Here is a 12,953-nt window from a genome sequence, read left to right as displayed (position 1 = left end):
CTACCTTAGTAAGTCAAGAAATTCATTACTTTCTGGCTATCTGGATTTTCTTCTTGTTTATTTATAACGAAGATCACATGGGTTGGGTTTCTTCCCAGTGTACATGTTTGTGCATTTAAAAGGTTGTCTGTGGGGATCAAGTGATGCTAACAGGCTCTAACTTAAACTAGACGTAGGAAACAAATATATTAAACATGACTGGCAATGATTAAAACCATCTTTCTCTTGATAGATGTCTAAAAGTATTTTATTTTATCCTTGCTAGAGAGTTCCATTGATTTTTTAGTTCAAATCATAGAACTAACTTTCTTTTAATATAATTTCTGTTCATGATTTATAGCAAAGCTGTGTACTGAATTTCAAGCACCTTTTACTGAAATACAATATGAACTGAATGCATATTGCAGTGTATTGATTTATGCCAGTAACCTCTGATCAAGGAGCTCACTTCATTTATCTAAACAACTGACTGTGTCTTTAAAGAAATCTAACATTTATCGAATTTGTGTAAGTCCCCCCAGTGAAACTAGCCAAACTTTTCATTGTGCTCTATTAACTTAAAAATGTACTTCACTACATATTTTTTAAATGAGGTTCATGTTTTTCTCTTATACACAGTAAAAGATGGCAGTGAACATATTATGTCTTATTCATTCATATATTTTTAGATAACATGTTTGGACCAGGACTAGAGGAAAGTATTTTTTGTCTTTATTTGAACTGTATAGGGTATAGTAAAAAAAAAAAAAAAAAAAAATGAAACCTTAGAAAATATTTTATTTGAAATACAAGTTTATATATATATAATAAAAGTTTTGAGATCCAGTCATCCAGTAAATTTGAAAATGTGTTCCCCTCACACTCTGTTAGGATTTGAAACAAATCACTCCTGGGCTTCTCTATTATTTGGAGGATGTAAACTTTTCTGCTGCTTGGAGCTGCCAATTCTTCCTTATGATGTCTTCCTTTACCCCTTTGGCTTGAAATTTTTATATTATTTACTTGACTATACTGAAGATTTTTCTTCTTCTTGCAGAAGTTTTATTTGTTCAGAGTGACAGGAGAGGCCCCACTGAGATCTTTTTAAGCTGCTTCTATTTCCTCCCCAGTGATGCTGATCCTGAATTTATTTGATGAGGCATTTTTGGCTTTTTAAAAGGTATACTTAACTAATACTGTTGCACATTTGAAGTGGTAGGGAATTTCAATATGAGAACCATCTCATATTTGTAAGAAGAGGCCAAGAGAAAACTTGAAATTTGTAAAAGCTCAAGAATTTCAAATATTAGTGAAACATTTAAGCACATTAGAAAATTACTCAAATTTAATAAAATAAATGATAACAATAATTTTAAAATGCTATTGGACATTAATGAAGATACTATATTTGTGGTAGAAGTGACAGATGCATAAAATATAATTGCAGGTAGATTATAAAAATAGTGAGATTACATATAAGCTCAGTTTATCTACATATATATATCTTTACATTAAAATCAGAATGTAAAATTAAGAATAATTGTATCTGTAAAATAGGAATAATCTGGAGGAAAGTATAAACAAATTTTAGATAAATTTTAATAATTGTCTGATTTTGGTTAAATTACACTCTCCTATTTTCTTGATAAGTATTGATTTAAAAGGCCCCTGTATATTTGCAATCCTTCTATCAAGTTAGACAACATGACAAAATAGGACAATTTCTATCACTTGACAGAAAGTATTTGAAACTAATGTGAAAAGGGAAAGAAAATAGAGAACTCACTGTGAGAGTGGCAGCGTAAGTGATATTTTGAGTTCATTATTTTCTTTAATTTTTACAACTATCCCATTTTAAAGAAGGGAAAATAATAACAACAACAACAACAAAACTAATGGAAATACCACACTTTCTTTATTCCAATAGATACTAGGAAATAGGGAGATATATCTTTTGCTAAAAAGAAAAGGACCAAGGGGAAAGATGGGTGAGGAAATGGGATGAAAACACAATTGTAGATGTACAACTTCTTACAAGAAATGTAATCATTTATGGCAAACACATACTAATAAAAATTAAAGTTGACAAAACCCCCACAAAATCCTGGTAAATTTAGTGATATTTTTAAACTAAATTTTGCTAAGTTCTCTACTTCCTTAATATAATACCTCTTAATATGTCAAATTAAAAAAACTTTATCACATTTCTTAAGATAAGTGAAAGCTGATGAAAATTGTTCCTTTGTTTTCTTAATTGTAATGAATCTTATTATTGAGAGTGATGTTAAATTTCCATTTTTTATTATGATGTTCTAGGACTGTGAACAAACAAGTAATCCAGGTTGGAACCTCAATAAAAACACATTTGTAAACACAGAATGCACATTTGAAAATATAAAAGAGTTACATGAGTTTGGAAAAATTGTTTCTCATACTTGTGACTCTCAAATTACTCTCCAAATGGTGTTTTTTTTTTTTTTTTAGGCTTTATTAGTTCAGTTAAATGCAGTCCCCAGCTGATGCAAACTTTTAAGAAAGAGATACCTAATTTGTACAATAATTATTTCCTTTGCAGTCAAAACTTCAAACAAAACAAAAACACCAACCAAAACTTGAGAAGCACCAACAATGGTTCACCCAGTATTATAAGTCCATAAATTGCCTGTGTGTTTCTTTTCTCCATTATCAAAGTTATTATCCTGGTTTCTACACATGAATTTATGGATTCGATATTTTAAAATTTAACCACTTTAGCCCCAATTTAAGGTAGTTCTTCTTGGAAGTAATTTGCCATTCTCTGCTTATAATGTCAGCAAAAATTAAAATCTACTTCTAGTATATATTTTGAACTTCTGCCTCATACATTTTTCATTAAATTTAACCCAAATTTTATGAGATACAAGTTAAGGGAGGTGGAGCTAGGGTAGAAATGTTTGTATCTGGTATGTTTTCAAGATTGCTGTTCTTCAAAATAATCTATACAAACTTGTTCATTGAAGGGCTGAGGATATAGTTCTATTGTAGAATGCTCGCCTAGCATGTGTGAGGTCCAATCCCCAGAGCACCATCAGAAAATAAAATCTCAAATATCCCACCTTTGATTTTTACTTTATACCTGCAGAGACTTGGTGTAATCCCCTTGCTTCTATGAGTGGGATTAAAACTTACAAATATATCACATTATTACCCTTATCCTGCCACTTTGGAATTGTGAAGAAAGAAAAAAGACTGATTTCCTTTGGAAAAGTAAGTTAATAATATAAGAGAAATATGATAGTCATAAGAAGGTACAAATGAGGGAGAGCTCTTTACTTAGGCTAACGGTTTAACTACATAGTTATCTCCTCTCATCTATCATCTCTATTGAGTCAATGAATTAACTTCATTGTCCAAAACCAAAACCATGTTTTACTCAAGTTAAAAGTTTTAACTCTTCTAATTGGATGTGTAAAGACAGATTTTGGTGTCCCTAACCACAAACAAAAGCTTGATCTAAACAATAATTGGTACCTATCTTTTATTTAACAATGATTTTCAGGCAGTATTTTTAATATGTTTTAAAAAGTATCTGTGTGTTTGTTTATTTATTTATATACTTATTTTGGTACCGGGAATCAAACTTAGGGCCTCGAGCTTGCCAGGTAATACGGGGCTGTTGAGCTATAGCCCTAGCCCCTAATATCTGTGTTCTTAAGTAGATATTTTTATTGAAATCATTTTTTGTTTCATTGTTCAACATATTTTGTCACTCAAAAGAGAGTACAAAGGTAAAGTCCATATTAACCTTTTGTATTCCAATCTAAGGTTATCCAAATAGTACAATTTAACATACAATGAAAATAATGACCAAATATAATGGAAAGTTTGCTAATTTTTAGGTCAGAGATTAAACATTCAAAAAATATGCGAAGCTGGAGTGTTTAAAATGTATTGACAAATTGCAAATTATCTCCAAAAGAGAAAAGCCAAAGGACAGACATCAATATGATTTCCAAAGGCTTTCAGAGTTGTAAAAAAAAAAAAAATCTAAAGGGAACCAATAATGAATATAAGGGAAATAATGTGTCAAACTATTTCCCTATATGTAAACATGCTAAAAATTCAATTTTGCACCATTCACAGTAGCAGCTTTTAGAGACTATGCTTTCGTTAATTGCTTTATTCTGTCCTAATAAAGCATAGACTAACACTGCACAGATCCAAACTATAACTTTGCTGACACACAGATCTTGAATTAACAATTTTATTAATTGAAATTGAAGGACTTTACCCAGCCTATTGTTACGAAGCATATGCTACAATGCAGAATATTGCCTATGAAGTGTTTTAAGTGCCATTATCTATATATTCTTACTTTGTTAAGAACTGAGACTCTAATAATTTTCTTTACTTCTATCTGCTGTTTTACTGTGCTGAAGTACCTAGCACTTCTATGCTGACTGATAACCCATCACGTTAATCAAGAAACTGTTGCAGGTTTCCTTGTTCAGTTAAAACTTGCAGAATCGTATCAAAGCAAGTAATTAGGACAATGCTAAGCTTCAAATGCATTGTGCATTGGTTATGTAGACTTTTCCTCAAGTACAAAATTCAGGGAAAATAATATGATGTCATTTGTTCTTACAAATTATTCTGTGGGTTTTAGATTCTGAAAAGAATTGGGAGGCAAAGAAAGCAAGGGATTGCTCTAAGAAATGCTTCCTGTCTGAACAATAAATCAATGGCTCAAACTGGTAAACTTGACTAGATGTCATTATGAATCTAGAAATGATAGAGAAAGAAAGGTAATCTTAATGGCTCCAAATATTAGCCAGTCAAATTTGTTCATTAGAGACTTACTAAGAAGTGTGGCAAAAAAGTCGGGAGTAGACAGACATTAAATGAAATATCCCCAATTTGCTAAGCCCCCATATAACTGGACTGCAGTTTGTTTTCCCTTATAAATCTTAATGTTGAATGGCTGAATCTATAGCCAAAAGCCTCCAATCTTGTTCCCATTCCCATATCCAAAATTAGACCTTTGTGGTAAGAATCCCCAGTATTTATCCTAACTGTTCCACTGAACTGCAGATTTCACAACCAACTTCCTTCTTGAAATTTGTATTCACAAAATTGAAAAGCATCCCAACCTACTGTTGTGTCTAAAGTTGAACCAACATAGCTGGCACACAAGATGAACCTGTACTTCTTTCTTCCCAGTCCTCGCCGTCTCAACACATAGCACTAACATCACCCTTAATTAAATCCAAAGCCTGCAATTGTCATTTATAATTTTCTGTCATTCACTACTCACATCCAGCCAATCCAAAAATAATTCCTATCAATCTACTTCCAAAATATATTCCAGAGATTTTATTTTCACAGTACTGAGGAGTGCTGTACCCCAGCTCATTTTTATTTACTTATTAACTTTTTAAAAAATTTTGTGACAAGGTCTTGTTAAGTTGTCCATGCAAGAAATGAACTTCTGACACTCCTGTTTCCCTCAGAGCAGGTGTACATTACCTCAGCTGGCTATGTTAGAGACGTTCCTAGTTTTCTCTGATTCGCTTTGCTTCAAAATACCACTGGCTCTTGTCATGAACTATGCCAAACTAACTTCACAACTCTTTTCCTTCTGGGTTTCCATTTTGTACAGGGTATCTTTAGGCATGTATGAGACATAATCAGATAATTTCTCTATTGCTTAAAACCCTTAGTGAATCACCTTGGACTGTCATCCAGACTCCTTGGCCGTGGTCTACTCTGCAATCTGTAATCTGCCCCAGTGTCCTTCTGTACCTTATACCACTTCTTTTCTGCTCACTAGACTTTGGTCACATTGACTTTCTTTTTTTCTGTGCCTTGAATATAACAAGTTCACATAGCCCTTCGTTTTTGCTCAGTTTTCTTCATATCTCCAATCCTGTCCTCTGATATTGTATGCCTGGCTTCCATATTTTTCTGGCCAGCCATTCAATTTAATTCAATCTGATTCACATCACCTGTTTCATTTTCTTAACTAATTGTCTAAAATGATTTCATTGGCTTGTTTAGTTGCTTACGATCTTTTAGGCCCTTTTCCTTCTCCATGACACAAAATATGGAAGAGATGTGCGTATGGCTTCCCCTGTATCCTCAGTGCTAAGATATCAAATGAGACAGAGCAGATGATAAAATACTGCTTTAATACATGATAAAAATGTTTGTTCAATGAATGATTTAAGAATAAATAATGAACTTATTCTTACTCCTTACTCCTTTTAATTCATGATTTTATTTGCTTGTGTACTGTTTGTAGAGTCTTTGGATGACTAACAAGGTTAGATTTTTTTTTAATAGATGGAGCAAGGAACAAGGATAGACACTTTTTATGAAAGTGTTTGGAGTTTGTCAAAATCTAAGATGAAGAGTAGGGAAAAGAGAATACAAAACCAAAAATCTAAAAGCTTTAAATTCTTAACACAAGAAATACACTGAATATTATTGAACATGTCTGGTGTTCAACTGTTTCTTTGGGACTGTGGGTGGGGTGTGACCTCTGGATTTGAGACTTTAAATTTTAAGACTACAATTCAGTTGCACCAATTAAAATTAAGAACTTCTTCCTTACTTTAAAATATTGCTTTACTTTCCCAAATACTTTACAAGTAGTAAAGCCCTTAGGAAATTATGGATTAACTTCTCTTATTTTTAAAAACTTTGGACAGAGGAAGATTTTTGAGACATTTTTCAGAGACTGGTAGGAAAACAGGTTAATACTACTGATGATAAAATGAGAGGTTTAGGAAGGTTCATGCAATCCTGGGAGGAAGAGGAAAGAGTATCAGGAACAATAACAGCATTTATTGTGGTTATCTATCTTCTTAATGTATTAATTATTTTACACATATTTTTAATTTATTTGTTTCTATGCATACTATTTCTTTCATTTTTTTTAGTTTTTCTTCCTTTTTTCAGTTTCATCATTATTATTACATATTTGCAGTACATTATATTTTCATTCTTGTAGAGAGTTGATACATACATATAATACATCTTAATTCTTTTTATAACTCCCTCTCATCGCTTGGTCCCTTTTATATTATGCTTTCTATTTTTCTACTTTTGTGTTTGCCTCTAAGTGATAATGATAATATTTCAATTAACAACATATGAAGTTAAAGGCTGGGCATGGTGGCACACTCTTTTAATCCCAACACTCAGGAGACTGAGGCAAGAGAATCGTTTGCAAGTTCAAGATCAACCTGGGCTACAAAGTGAGCCCAAGGCCAGCTTGAACTGCATAGTGAGATCCTGTCTCAAAAAGACAGCTAAGAAATATCTTACCCTTCTCTCAAATAATATATGAATGTCAGAACACTTTAATTACAACTTTTCTGCCCATGTTTGGCATTGTATAAGTATTCAGTGTTTTCAATTTCTGGGATAAATGTACTATACCATTTTTTAGTTAGCGTTTCTGGATTTACTTATCTAATTCAATAATTATTTATCATTCTCTTATACATATCATTTTCTTTCTGAGTTCAGTTTATTTTTTTCCTGAATTATATCCTTATAATTTCCTTTTTTGCTAAGTTATATCCTTCAATTTCCCTTAATAAAAGTAGAGATCATAGTAAAATTGTGGTTTTTATTTAAAATTATCTCAAATAGTATCTTTATAAATAATTCAAGGATGAGTAAAGGCTACTGAAATAACAGTCATTTTCTATTAGCACTTTTGAGTTACGAGTCTTGGGTCTTAAAGCATCTATTTCCCTTTTAAGAACATTGGCTCTCAGTCCATTTGTCGCTTTTTAAATGCATATTTGTTTCATAGGTGTATTTGACATTACATTTATTTCTTTGTATGTGAGCAGTATTTAATTGTATCAATTTTGTTTGAGGTATGTTTAGCTTTCTGGAAGCTGGAAGACTAGCAGGGAGGGAAAAAGAGAGAAAGGGACAGAGGTATAAACCAAATCATACAGCAGTGTGTGAAGTACCTTAGCTACATATTTCTCTGTTAAGATTTCTCGAATTCCTTTTCTTTCTTCTGTTAAAGCACCTCACACTACTTTGTCCTTTCATTTTTTCTTTGTTTCTTGGGCAACATAAAGTTATTTTCTGTACTCTGTCTCTCCATGAGTAATATTGGTGTTTATTGTGTCTGTTGATTCTCATAATTTCAGTTATTATGTTATTTCTAAATATTATAATCAGTACTGTTTGAAAACTCTCGTTATTTTTGTAGAGTTTTATTTCTTTCATATGGTTTTTAGAAATCTTTTATTTTAAATAATTTTAAATATACTTTTCTCATAGTCTGTGTTTGGTGCTATGTTTGGTATTTTTCATACACTAGAAAGAGCCAGTCCTACTGACTTGCCCATAAGATTCCCTCATATGTTTTATAGATATGAATTTGAGCTCCTGCCTCCAGGGCCTAATGTGTATGTAATCCCCATACATCCACCAGATTTTTTAAGTCCTCACTTGATTTTTTTTCTCCTTATAGAGTATAAAATCAAGTCTAAGACCTTCTTGAGAAACCTTCCAGAGAGAGTGTGTCACTGCAGTCTTCTTTGATGAGACCAATAAAGGTGTCAGAAAACCAAAATGTCACAAATGTGCATCATTCATTTCCACTTTTTTTTCCTCCAAAAAAAGCAGAGATTTCTTGAGTGTGTATTTTTCCAATTTTGCTTTTTTAAAAACATTTATTATATTTTATATTATATATATTCTATACGATATATATATATATATATATATATATATATATATATATATATGTATCAGTAAGATTATTTGCTATTGGTTTACAATGCCATACATATTTTCGATAAAACTGGACCAACTTTACATTTTTCCTTTTATTCTTTTTAAGAAAATAAAGTGAACACAAGTAATTATGATTGAAGTAAGAATCATTTATCAGAACAAAAATGAAATAGGACTTAACTATTGATGCTGGCCTTCTTGTTTTACAAAGTAAATCTGTTATGTGCTTTGGGTTCAGCCTTATGTGTGAATTATATGTAGTGAAACTCCATCACCAATTCGCTTCAATCTCAGCTACTTTTATCCCTGCCACTTGCCTTTTGCCTCTTCAGTCTAAGCTGTGACTCACTTGCAAATTATATGAGAACTCAGCACTAAAATCTTGATAAGAGGAAAAGAAAATGCCAATGGAAAGACAAGTCTGATGCAATCAGAAAAGAGGAGAATTCCTCTAATTACCTGTGTACATAATTCTCTATGTTCCTGTTTGTGTGACAGAGACATATGACATGTATTATATATGCATGTAAGAATTCTGATAGTGTTGGAATACTTAGGAAGTTCAATGCAAATAGTTTTGTATGATTGTTTGTTCAGGTAAATACAAAAACAACTAGTTCATTCCTACCACCTGTATAATTGTCACAGAGAGATAGATAACAGATAGATAGATGAACAGCATTACATGTTTATTCTTCACTATTTTCAAATAAATCATATAATACTAGGAAGCTATCCAACTTAGTATTCTGTCCCTGCATTCTAATATCAAAGTTATTTTATAGACAATAGATCTTTTATGGGAAATAAAGGAATTGGATATGGAGGACTAGAGAGCTAATATGCTATTTGAATAAATTTGCATCTGAAAATTCCTAAGAAATCTTTTAAGAGAAATATTCTATAGGTTCCAAACATGTACTATTCATAAATCACTTCATTTGGAGTAACTTCACACTTACATTCCTGCTAACATCTCCGGGGTCACAAAAACCTCTATAGTTTTTGCTTGTTTGTTTCTTTGTTTTTTTGTTTTTTTTTTAAATTTGCTTTCTTTCCTTATGGTTTGTTCTTAATTGATGCATACTAATTGCACTTAAATATGATTGATGTATAATTCAATGATGTAATATTTGTACATATTTGTCCTAATCAAGTCAAGGTATTTAGCATGTCTATTACATCAAATATTTTTCTTCCAATAATCTTCTATATTAGCTCTTTGGAATACTCAATAAAATGTTAACCACAGTCATGATACAATGCAATTTGACATGAGAGTTTCTTTCTCCTCGCTTGTTCTAAAATTATTAAGTCTATGATACTGTTTTTTTTCTTTTCCTGTAATCAGTATGGAATATGCTGAGATTTTGCTCATGGCACGACAAAGAGTACAATCTAGGTCAACCTATGATTCTGCTGCCTTTTAAACACAATTATCAGGAGGAAATAGTTATGCACAATATATATGTGCCATGTATACCATAAAAATGATTATGAAAAACAACTGTTATCTATTTAGATCATAAAATGGTGATGCAATGTTTTCATCTGATATCATCAGATGCGAATCAGAGTATCTCATTCACTTGTTCATTTTTTAATAAATATGATTCTTAATTGTAACATGTTTGAAGATAACTGAAAGTGTTTGTCATTTTTGTGGTTGCCATACCAAAATGCATCTTTGTTGTTTTAGATGGTGCCTCTCCATTAACTGAAGAACTCTGGTAAGATTTTCTGCTTTTTTAAATCTTCGCGGAACACTTTTCTTTCTTAGTTTCAAAAGATTTATTTTCCCCATTTTAAAGTTGGTTAAGTTTGATGAATCAGTTATCTGAAGGTATTAGAATTTTAGAATATTTTTCTTCTGTTTCATTTAAAATCAAAATTTTAGTTTTCATCCATATTTTATCAACAGATATTTTTATATTCACATAAGATTCACTTATTGAAACTTTAACAGTATTCCAATCAAATAGAAAAGTACTATCTTGATATTGTTTTAGGAGTTACAAGTAACATGGTGTGTACATTGGTAGTAAAACAACCAAAATTATCAGCATGAATAACTGTCTTTTGATTCTCTATTAATCTTACAATGGAAGAAAAAGACTAAATATTTTAATTTACATAGTTTCTCTCAATTGCCTATTGAGAACTAAATTGAATGAGTTTAGCAGTCAACCCACTTTTGCCAAATTGCTGTCCTTTTATGTTATATTGGAGGAATAAAACCAATATATCTCCGTGTTTTCACAGTACTGGAAAAATTAGAATTTGTAAGGATTGTTTTCCTATTGCCAGATTTATAAAGAGAAGACTTTATATAAGATTGTTCTGTACTTTACTTCCTCGATAGTTCAAAACAGATTGGGGGGGATGCATTTTTCTCTCTTAATTGCACTAAGGAAAAAATGTAAATAACTGCGTGCTTGTATAATCTTATCCCTTTCTTCAGTATACATACAATACTTGGTAAAATGTGAGTTGGTCCAAGTAGTAGCTGGTTACAAGAGAGATAACAAGAATCTTGGAGATGTAAAAAATTCATACGGAATTTGGGTAAGAAACAGAATAGGACAAATGAGTGGGGTGCTATATGGAGTGTCATTCAAGGAAAGACAAATATTGGAGAAAGACTACCAGATCAGTACTCAAACCACTCAAACCACAATTGGCCTATTTTGTTAAAAGACAGATTATGAAGGAAGTCTGAATTAGGACTCAAAAGTCTCAATTTGGCTCTCAAATGAAGTCAAAGCCAATGGCTTAAGGATAACACTGTGAACTCTATGACAGCAAAAATTTGTGTAATTAATTCTCTCCCATTGCCAGCTTTCCAAGTGACTCCATTCAAGATATTAATTTTCAAGTATTTGATTGAACTGATTTTAAAGTCTTTTCTACTGTGCAAACAACAGTCACAAGACCAGGACAAAATTGCTGTTTTTGTTAAGTCACACAAAAAAGACTTGGTTTGGAGTAGTCCCCCAAATCTATTTTTCTACACATTGCCCTACTAATCCAGAGTAAACTATGAAGTCCAACATTTTGAGTAAATAATTGTAGAATGAAATAGAATACTTCATTTAAATAGTTTATTTTCCTAATATTGCAGTCTATTCAAAGGCAATCACACCATCATATCACCACAGGCAAATTTTAAAAGAAGAAAATAGGGGTCATGGAACAGTCCTAACCAAGTAGATACTGTTATCTTCACTCTGTTTGACAGTATCTGACTTTCGCCCTGAAAATGTAGGAAAGTGTTTTTGTTTTGTAGGATATTCCTGTGTACGTTATGAATGCTCTGTAGTTTAACTGTCTGGCTGGCTCACATGTCAAAGTGATTAGTGAGAAAACAGGATAGATACTAGAGTAGGCAAGGTGGGAGACTAACCATAAATAGTGAAGATAAAGGTCTATTCCATTGGGATGCAGAAATCTAAAGGACTTTCTAAATTCTGGAATCATATAGAAGCCTGAAGAAAACTATGGAAATAAAAGTTATAAAAGCAATGTTCTGTTCTAGAATTTTCTTTACATGAATGTTTCTTAAGCAAAATTGTATATATCAGAGTCACTTGTAGAGTTGAAAAATTACAGCACCTGGGTAACACAGACAGATCAGAGTCTCTCAGGATTAAGCATGACACCCAAATTTTAATATTTCACCTCCTGATGTTTCTGTTAGGAAGGGCCATTGAGATTCAGAGACTTATATTAGTTACCAAGGTTCTGCACGTTTACCAATCTGATGTGTGATTTTGGCATTGCTGTCTTGTGAACCACACTTTTAATAGCAAGAGTTTGTAGTCCTCATTAGTTTCTCTTTGTGTTCTTGAAGGGTCAGAGTCTCACTATTGATGAGGGAAGGTGGTGAAACACACACAAAAAAAGAGGAAACTTTGAAATGGCACATGGTTAGTATTGGGTAGAATCAGTAACTATCCACATGACTAGATTCACTGGTCAATGAAAGAATATTTATACCACAATATTGAATTAATTAATATGGACCTGAGCTTATATTGTTAATATTCATTCATCTGCAGTGCATCTCAAACCTTATTGTGCAAACACAATTTCTTTGGTGCAATTTTTATAAATACAAAAGACAGAAAATGACTGTAGATTGAGCAGGGATCAGAGTTTAAATTATCATCTTGGATTATGGTAATCATGAATGGAACTTGAAAGCCATTGATTCAGATTGCAAATCA

General features: G+C 31.9%; 1 protein-coding gene across 27 annotated transcripts in view; it reads left to right on the top strand.

Annotated features, from left to right (window-relative positions):
• Ptprd (protein tyrosine phosphatase receptor type D) overlaps window positions 1-12,953 on the top strand; it is a 2,079,748-nt gene that overhangs the window by 1,069,626 nt on the left and 997,169 nt on the right. For all 27 annotated transcript variants that reach the window (XM_063251000.1, XM_063251078.1, XM_063251071.1 and 24 more), the window contains one exon: window positions 10,427-10,457. The gene's annotated coding sequence lies outside the window, so the exon portion shown is untranslated. The remainder of the gene's footprint in view (window positions 1-10,426; window positions 10,458-12,953) is intronic.

The sequence above is a fragment of the Cavia porcellus genome, unplaced genomic scaffold, assembly GCF_034190915.1.
Source record: "Cavia porcellus strain 051 isolate PalLab524CR breed Dunkin Hartley unplaced genomic scaffold, mCavPor4.1 scaffold_1, whole genome shotgun sequence".
Lineage (NCBI taxonomy): Eukaryota > Metazoa > Chordata > Mammalia > Rodentia > Caviidae > Cavia > Cavia porcellus.
Note: the sequence above shows the minus strand (reverse complement) of the source record. Positions and strands in the feature narration are given on the sequence as shown.